We start from the raw sequence: 9355 nt of genomic DNA, 5'->3' as shown, positions 1-9355 counted from the left end.
GTTCATTAAACCCTATTCCTGATGTAAATTCAGAACATAACGGATCAATCACTAGCGATGATTCAGTTTCAAATAATGGAAGTAATATTATAGGGAATAATAATAATAATAATAATAATAATAACAATAATAATAATAATAAAAATGATAATCCGGAGACGCTGATGCACCTCATCTCGGCATGCCCTTCTTATGCCACGAACACCTACATATATCGCCATAACGCTGCCCTACGCGTGCTGTACTACTTCTTGAGACACAAGTATGAAGTGGACCCTACGCTAGTCCTACCATATGCTCCAGGCGAGATTGAGTCCGTCGTCAAGAACGAGAAATGCATTATCTTCTGGAATTTCTCGTTCCCAACTACCAGGCAGCACCACTGAAATATAGAGAGGCTGGAACGCTTTCTAGCCTGCTGGCAGCGAGGAGACAGAGAAAGAAAATGACGCGGGTATACATGTCTTTCTCGTACAACAATCTGGTTTGAAAGTGACTGACTATAAAGTTGTATGATTGTACAGATATATGACAGTTGAGCATGAGCAGAAGAGTAAGAAAGAAACACGTATACCCACCCGAATCGTGTTGCACCGTCCTCGCTTACCACTCGTTGGGCGCTATAGGCAGTAAGCGTTCCAGCCTCTTTATATTTCAGTGGGCAGCACTCTGCTAGTAAGCCTGATATAGTGCTCCAGGATATCTCATCTAAGACTATGTACGTCATCGAGATCTCTGCGCCTGCAGAAACGAACATAGTCACGAAGGAGGAGCAAAAACGGACTAAATATCTTGATCTCTTACAGGAACTACGACAACTACACTCTGGCTACTCAGTCAAAATGGTTGTCCTCATTATCGGTTGCCTAGGCGGAATTCGTCCCACTCTCGAGACGAATCTATCTCAAATTCCGGTCTGCAGGTCTCATCTTCGTCACCTTATCTCTTCTATGCAGAAGGCTGTCATTATAGGCACCTTTCGTATATTGAGATCGCATCAGACTGTCTTCAAGTAACAGCCCTTGAAGTTTCTTTTTCTCTATTTTTTTTCTTTCTTTTAGTAGGTTCCACATCGCTGCGGTGCAGGGACGGAGCCTGCTTGACCAGGACATTAGACAGACTTACGTACCACCGACTCGGAAAACAGATGGACCAACGGACGTCGCGTGGACTGATGGACGTACAGACTACACGGCCACAAGTCAGTGAACTTTCTTCAAAAGACGTAGCTGACTTGTGAAGATTTATGTCTCTCAAGGAGATGGGAGGCTCTGGGGTGTAAATCCTGTATCCTCTCTCCCTCCTTGGCAAGCATGAATTCGTTAATTTCAAATTTATAATAATAATAATGATAATATTAATGATAATATTAATAATAATGATTACGGTATGAATAATAATCAAAGCAGAAATAGAAATTCAAACGAATTAATACCATTATCATTTTTAGCTCAAATGATAACACCATTTAACGGTGACCCCAAAGAATTAAATTCTTTTTTACAAAATGCAAATAACGCATTAGAAATTACCAATAAAATGAACAAAGATTACCAATAACAATGTTAATTTTTTCAAAAATAAGCAGTGAAGTGAAAACCAAAATTAATATGACGTCGATTCACACGTATAAAGAATTACGCGATAAATTATTATTAATTTATAGTCCTGTTGAATCATATTCATATCTTATGGAACAATTAGAAACCATAAAACAAAAATCATCTGAATCAATAAAAGATTTTTATTTGCGGCTAGATGACATTACAAATAAATGTTTAATCGCAACGGAATCGCAAGCGACTTCGCACACATACGCAAGTGAAGTAAGAGTAATTCAACGCATTGCTTTGCGTAGATTTACACATCATTGTATACCTGAAATAAGTCAAATACTCAGACATAAAAACTTCACATCAATAATTGAGGCTATGTCTTTACCTTGTGAAGAAGAAGCGTACTTATTAGCCGAATCGCGACTTAAAAGATTAAATATGAATCAACAATCTAAATATTGTAAGAACTGCAAAACAAAAACTCACTTCACTAAGGATTGTAGAAAAAGCAATCATAATAATTTTAATAATTATAATAACAATAATCATAATAACATTGGTAATCATGTTCAAGGCACAGGTAATAAATATAATTCAAAATATTGCAATTTCTGTAGAAAGAAAGGGCATTTAGAAGAAGAATGTTTTAAAAAGAAAAGAGCTAGTCAAAATTTACCAAATCCAAGAATAGCTCAAACAAATACACAAAATTTAAACTCCAATCTATCCCAGATACCGGTCGCATCTGCGGATTTCGAAATGAAGCCGACCACATCTACCTTTCACATGGAGTAAAAGATAAAAAATTAACTTTTAATTGTAACCAATCTAGCATAGGTACTTTAAAATTATTAATAGACACAGGCGCGTCAACTTCAATATTAAAAACGAGACACTTGATAGAAAATTTAGTTAATTTAAACAAAATAAACAAATTAACTCTGTCTGGAATTAACGGTACTATAAACACTTTAGGTACAGCTGAAATAAATCTTAGTAAAGAGGGTGAAGAGTTTAACTTTACTTTCAATTTAATAAACAAAGATTTTAATGTCCCTTATGATGGCATAATTGGGGATGATTTCTTAAGTCATTTTAATGCCGAAATAAATTATGGTAATAATACCATAAATTTTAATAAAACACTTGACTTAAAACCGCAAACACTTACTTATGTACCCATTAAATTTATTACAAACAATAATAAAAATTCCGTTCTTACAGATGAAGAGCAAACTCAAGTGCCTTCAAACATAATTATACCAAAAAATATTGTCATAACAAAGGATACTCAGACATATCCCGTTATAAATACTTCAGATAAAAACATTAAATTATCACACTTAAATTTAAAAACGTGCCCAATTCAAAAAGTATTTATTACCATAAAGAATAAAATGGAGAGGCTAGACATACTCAAACAAAATATTAGAATTGACCATTTAAATAGTGAAGAAAGGGAAGAAATATTAAATATTTGTGAAATATTTCAATGACATATTCTTTTTACCTGGAGATGTACTTACTAGTACCCCTACGTTAAAACATAAAATAATACTTAATGATCCAACCCCTATTGCTACAAAAAATTATAGATATCCTAAAATTCATCAAGAAGAGGTAAACAAACAAATCACAAAGATGCTTGAACAAAATATAATACGCCCTTCTACCAGTGGGTGGTCTTCGCCTTTATGGGTCGTATCAAAAAAGCGTTTAGAAAATTCAAATGAACAAAGATGGAGAATCGTATCAGAGTTCCGTAAGTTAAATGAAGTAACTGTACCGGATTCTTTTCCAATACCTAATATAGAAGAAATTTTAGACCAATTAGGTAACTCAGTGTACTTCAGTATTCTCGATTTGGCTTCAGGATTTCATCAAATTTTAATGGAGGAAGAAGACAAACCAAAGATCGCCTTCTCGACTCCCCGTGGTCATTTTGAATATAATAGAACGACATTTGGGCTCCGGAACGCCCCTAGCACATTTCAAAGATTAATGAACACTGTGCTTGTAAATAATTTAGGTCATGATTGTTTTGTATACTTAAATGATGTAGTAATATTTGGGAAAAACTTAAAAGATCATAATGATAAACTCATAAGAATATTTAAAGAACTACGTAAACATAATTTAAAATTACAACCCGACAAATGCGAATTCTTGAAAAAAGAAGCGCAATATCTAGGTCATATTATTACTCAAGACGGTGTAAAACCTAATCCAAATAAAGTTGAAGCGATTATGAACAGAAAACCGCCGAGAAATACAAAAGAAATTAAATCATTTTTAGGTTTAACTGGCTATTATCGTAGATTTATTAAAAATTACGCACAAATAGCTAAACCATTAACAAGGTTATTAAAAAATGGTGTACCTTTTGAATTTAATGAAAAATGCTTAGAAGCTTTTAATAATTTAAAAACAGCTCTAACTACAGAACCTGTTTTACAATATCCAAACTTCGATGAACCATTCATCTTAACAACGGATGCATCGAATGAAGCAATTGGAAGTATTCTCTCACAAGGTCCATTGACAAAAGATAAACCAATTGCTTATTTTTCAAAAACATTAAATAATGCCGAATGCAATTATAGTACAACCGAAAAAGAATTACTCGCTATTGTACAATCGGTTAAACATTTTATTTCGGAAACAAAGAATTTACCATAGTTTCTGATCATCGCCCATTACAATACTTGATGTATTGTAAAGATCCGTCATCTCGACTCGTAAGATGGAGATTAAAATTACTAGAATACAATTATAAAATTGTGTATAAAGCCGGTAAAACATTAACAAATGCTGACGCTTTATCTAGTCTAGACCAATAATAAATGCAATTTTACCAAAAAATTTTAATACTTTTAAAGATTTCCACCAAAGAAATTTAGACCCTAAACAATTCAAAAAAATTAATAAAACTTTTGAAGATATAGAAAATCTAGTAATACCATATTCTACAGATTTATCTATGAACAATACGTATTCATTCTATATACAAACTAATACTAGTTTAAAGAATGTACAAAAACCAAAAATAAATGATGTTTTTAAATTAAACTCAACGAATAATGAAAACTTATTCATTATAATATTAAGAGAAAAACCTTCTGAAAACATCACATATGAAAATTTATTTCAATCTTTGACCAACTTAAGTCAAGTATTGACAATTAACCAAATAAATAAAATAGAAATGGTAAATATACCAAACGTTTCTCGAAATATAAAGCAAGACACTTTCGAAGGTATATTAGAATATATTATGCCAGATAATTTAGAAATCATTTTAATTACGGGAGATTTGATTCATCCTTCACGAGAACAATTTCCTGAAATAATTAATATATACCCAATACCTGAAGCAAATGCAGAAATCTGTGCTATTCATCTATTGAAATATTGCACTATCTTTGGATTCCCTAATACTATATTGACAGATCAAGGAACATAATTTTTAAATAAACTTTTCAAAGAAATAACAAATATTTTGTCCATAAAACATAAAACCTCAACACCTTACCATCCCCAAAGCAACGGCTCGATCGAAAGATCTCATTTGACAATAAAAACCTTTTTAAGAGCATATATTTTAGAAAATGGTAATGATTGGGACGAGCTCATTTATTTGGCCATACATAGCCATAATACCCATATAAATAGGAGTACACAAGAGAAACCATATACTCTCGTATTTGGTAAAGAGCCACAGATCCCTAGACTAATAGAAAAACCTAGAGAAAAACCAACTTATCATAATTTAGCTCAAGACATTCTAAATAGAGCAAAACAAATTAGAAAAACTGCAAAAGATAATTTAATGAAATCTAAAGAAATAAATAAATGCTATTATGATAGAAAAACTAAAGAGAAAAACTTTGAAAACGTTAAATACGGTTTATTAGAAAACAAACTTCGAAGAGTTCAACATAACCGAAAGTTAGAACCTTCTTATACTGGTCCTTACGAACTAATACAGGATCATGCTGAAAACCACACAGCCACGATAAAAATTAAAAATAAATTAAAAACTTATCATTATAATATGCTGAAACCTTATGTTTCAGATGTGGATAATAATAATATTAATAATAGCGATCACGAGAGCATGGATACAGGTGGAGAATTATCGAATTAATCCCATCGAGAAAACATCTGGATTATTTTACGTCGACCTCGGAGACGCAAAAATTACAAATCAATATATAAGTCTAATTCACTTTCATAATTTAACACATTTACAAAATATGTTGGATTTATCCTTCAATTATTTTAGTCAATCTTTATCATTCTGTACTCTAGTAAAAGATAAAGAAGCTTGTACATGTAGATTAACACTTGCTATTATTAATAATCAATTAAAAGAATTAACTAGTCAATTAGATGATGTATCAGCACATCATAATAGAAAAAAAAAGAGGCTTAATAGATGGAATTAGTTATCCAATCAAATGGCTCTTCGGTATACCTGATGCAGAAGACGCCACTTTTTATAAAGATAAAATCGAAAGCTTAATTAATGACCAAAAACAAACCCACGTACTTATGCAAAGTCAAATTAGAATAATATCCGACACAATAAAAAATATTAACAAAACAATTTCTACTTTAGATGCCGTAGAAGAAAAATTAAATGTAAATGTAAAAATCTTTAATGAATATATGATAAATTCAAAAAACGAAATAAATATTAATACATTACAAATAAAATTAGTTGATCATTTACTTCTAATAAAACAAATAAATGATATAATTCAAAAAGAATTAGATAAGTATAGATTATCTCTTTCACTATCTAGACACGGGATAATTGATTACAATGTAATACCTCCACATACTTTGCAACAAGAATTACAAAATTCAATTAAATATAACTTACCCATTGAACCTTCCTGGGAAAACTTAGAATATTATTGTAAATTATTGAAAACAAAAACGGTGATGACTGATAACAAATTAATTATCTTATATATTTAAACGAGCAATTCTTGTATATATATAAATATATATATATATATATATATATATATATATATATATATATATATATATATATATATATATATATATATATATATATATATATCAACGATCTTGGAAATGGCTCCAAAGATTTTCATGAAAATGAGTATGTAGGGGTTTTTTGGGGCGATAAGTCGATCTAGCTAGGTTTGATTTATCAGAAATGTCGTTTTATCCGTCTTTTCATGAAAAATTCATCAGACATCTATTGGTGTATAACGTAGTTAATGAAATACAATGCAAATTATAACATAACAAAAAGGAGGAGTTTGAGTAGTCTAAAGTGAAAAAAATTCATCAGACATCTATTGGTGTATAACGTAGTTAATGAAATACAATGCAAATTATAACATAACAAAAAGGAGGCGTTTGAGTAGTCTAAAGTGAAAAATATGACTCTTGCTGACATCTATTGGCGAATAACCGAGCAAAGCTCGGTCATCCAGATATTTATTATTAAAATACCAATTACTTCTATCAATCAATATAATCTTTATAAAATAATACCATTACCTAGTCCATACAAGGAAAATCCTGAGGTTTTAACCTACATACAAAATGACTTTAATTATATGCTTATGACTAGAAGTAAAACACAATATGCACTAATGAACGATATAAATAATTGTAACGAATATAAACCCAATACATACATTTGCGAGAGAGTTCAACTTTCAAAATTAAAAATTGAAGAAAATTGTGAATCAGCTTTATTCGACTTATTAACCACGAAAATTCCAAAAACGTGTAAAACAAACACAATACAGGCGAATGCAGAAATATGGCAGCAAGTTACGATGAATAAATGGATCTATGTTTTATCTAAACCAGTTAGATATACGCGGTATTATGTCAGAACAATGAAGACTCCGATTTTATTATAAACAAAACAGGAATTCTAAAAAGGTGTTACTCATCTCCTAACTAATTGCATTAAAAAAAGAATTGTATCAATTAAATAACAATCCTTTTTATTACTTATTATTGTTGTTCACATTTTAATTATGCACACAATATTTACATCATGGTCTGTTCGACTAATTTTGATATATAATATGTTACATTCAATCGTAAACTAATTATTGACAAATTCTTGTCTAGCAATCTTAATTAAAGAGAATGTATTTTAATAAATGTATTTTTTTCAATTCTCTTTAATTAACAATCCTTTTTATTAAGGGGGGAAAATGTAGTGACACAGAAAAAGGCTTAATTTAAGTATTAGATATGCGATACGCATGCCCTAATTAATTAACGCATGTGTAATTAGGTCAACCCTTCTCAGGGACAAAAACAGTATAAAAGGGAATGCCTAACACCTATTTAATTAGAATCTCGTTAGTTCTTCAAACTAACTCGTTATAACTTAAGAATATCGTTAGTTCTTCAAAGAATCTCGTTAGTTCTTCAAACAAACTTGTTAGATTTTAAAGAAGAATCTCATGTTGTAATAGTTATACTTAATAAATAATTAAATATTTTAATCACTTTTAAATCGTGTGTTTTAATTAATTGAACAGTGGCTAACCAACGTTAACGAATTCTCCTTAGTTAACAATTAATTATTAATTCTTAACTAAGCCAAGGTCTTGGAATAGTACCATAAGCTATTACCCTGGTGACAACGAAATTGCCTTAAAACAAGTGACGTATCCAAATTCTATTAAATAACTGGAAAACTCCGATTACGACAATATATTGAAATGTACATATTTTTATTATTAAAGTTTTGAAATAAAATGAAGAATTTTTTTAATTTAGTTGTAACCTAAATACCGGTATTATCATCGTCATTCCAAAAACCTAATTTTACGAATAGATTATTTATATCTTTCAATTAGATTAAAACTTAATATGGGTGCTTTCAAAGGTATCAAAACTTATGGTCTTGACCTTCAATAACGAACACTAAAGAATTTTTCGCAATCGGCATTTGAAAATCAGAAAGTTTAGAAATCTAATTCTATCTTCACTCATTTAAACCGTAACGGATGGAAAATATTTCAAATACAAAATAAAGTTTGTGCTTATAACAGCAAACAACTGTTATTTGAAACATTTTTTCGTAAAAATTATTAGTTTTTTTCAATTTGCTTTTGAAAAACAAAATTGTATTTGAATTTTTCTTCTACCCGTTACGGTTAAAAATATACCATTTATAGAGTTCAAGACCTTGTAGTTTTTAAATCCCAATTACGAAAAATATGTTTGTTATTGTTTGTTTAGGTTCTAAGGACTTTTAACAATAAAACTGATTTGACAGGCGGTCAAAATACTATGTATTGTGTATAGGGACAAGTCCGTGATGCTCTTTCTCATTAACAGAACAATAAATTTGTTAGTCGCATTTGTGTCCTTAATTTATCTTAAAACCTGTAACTACTTCCATAATGCTATCCTACATATTCTGTGGAACCATTTTTGAACAATGATAATCCACGACATTTAATAAATTTCAATTCATTAAAGTAAGAATATTTTGAAAATGAAATACAATTTATTAAACACGAATTAAACTTGGACATCAGAAAACTTTTAACATTTAGGGCAATTTGAGTTTGTAGCTCGATGTATCTGTAAGTATTCTATAATTATCAAAACTGAAGTAATCTTATTTGTTGTGGGTTGATAAAAAAAACAAAAGTTGAAAAAATATGAATATTTATTATATTAAAAAATATTTTAAATATAAACTATCCTACATCTCTTCCATAATCAAACGATTTTGAACTGACACTGCCACATCATGAGGGTTGTTATATTATACC

Source organism: Chrysoperla carnea, chromosome 2 (genome assembly GCF_905475395.1).
Source record: "Chrysoperla carnea chromosome 2, inChrCarn1.1, whole genome shotgun sequence".
NCBI lineage: Eukaryota > Metazoa > Arthropoda > Insecta > Neuroptera > Chrysopidae > Chrysoperla > Chrysoperla carnea.
Note: the sequence above shows the minus strand (reverse complement) of the source record.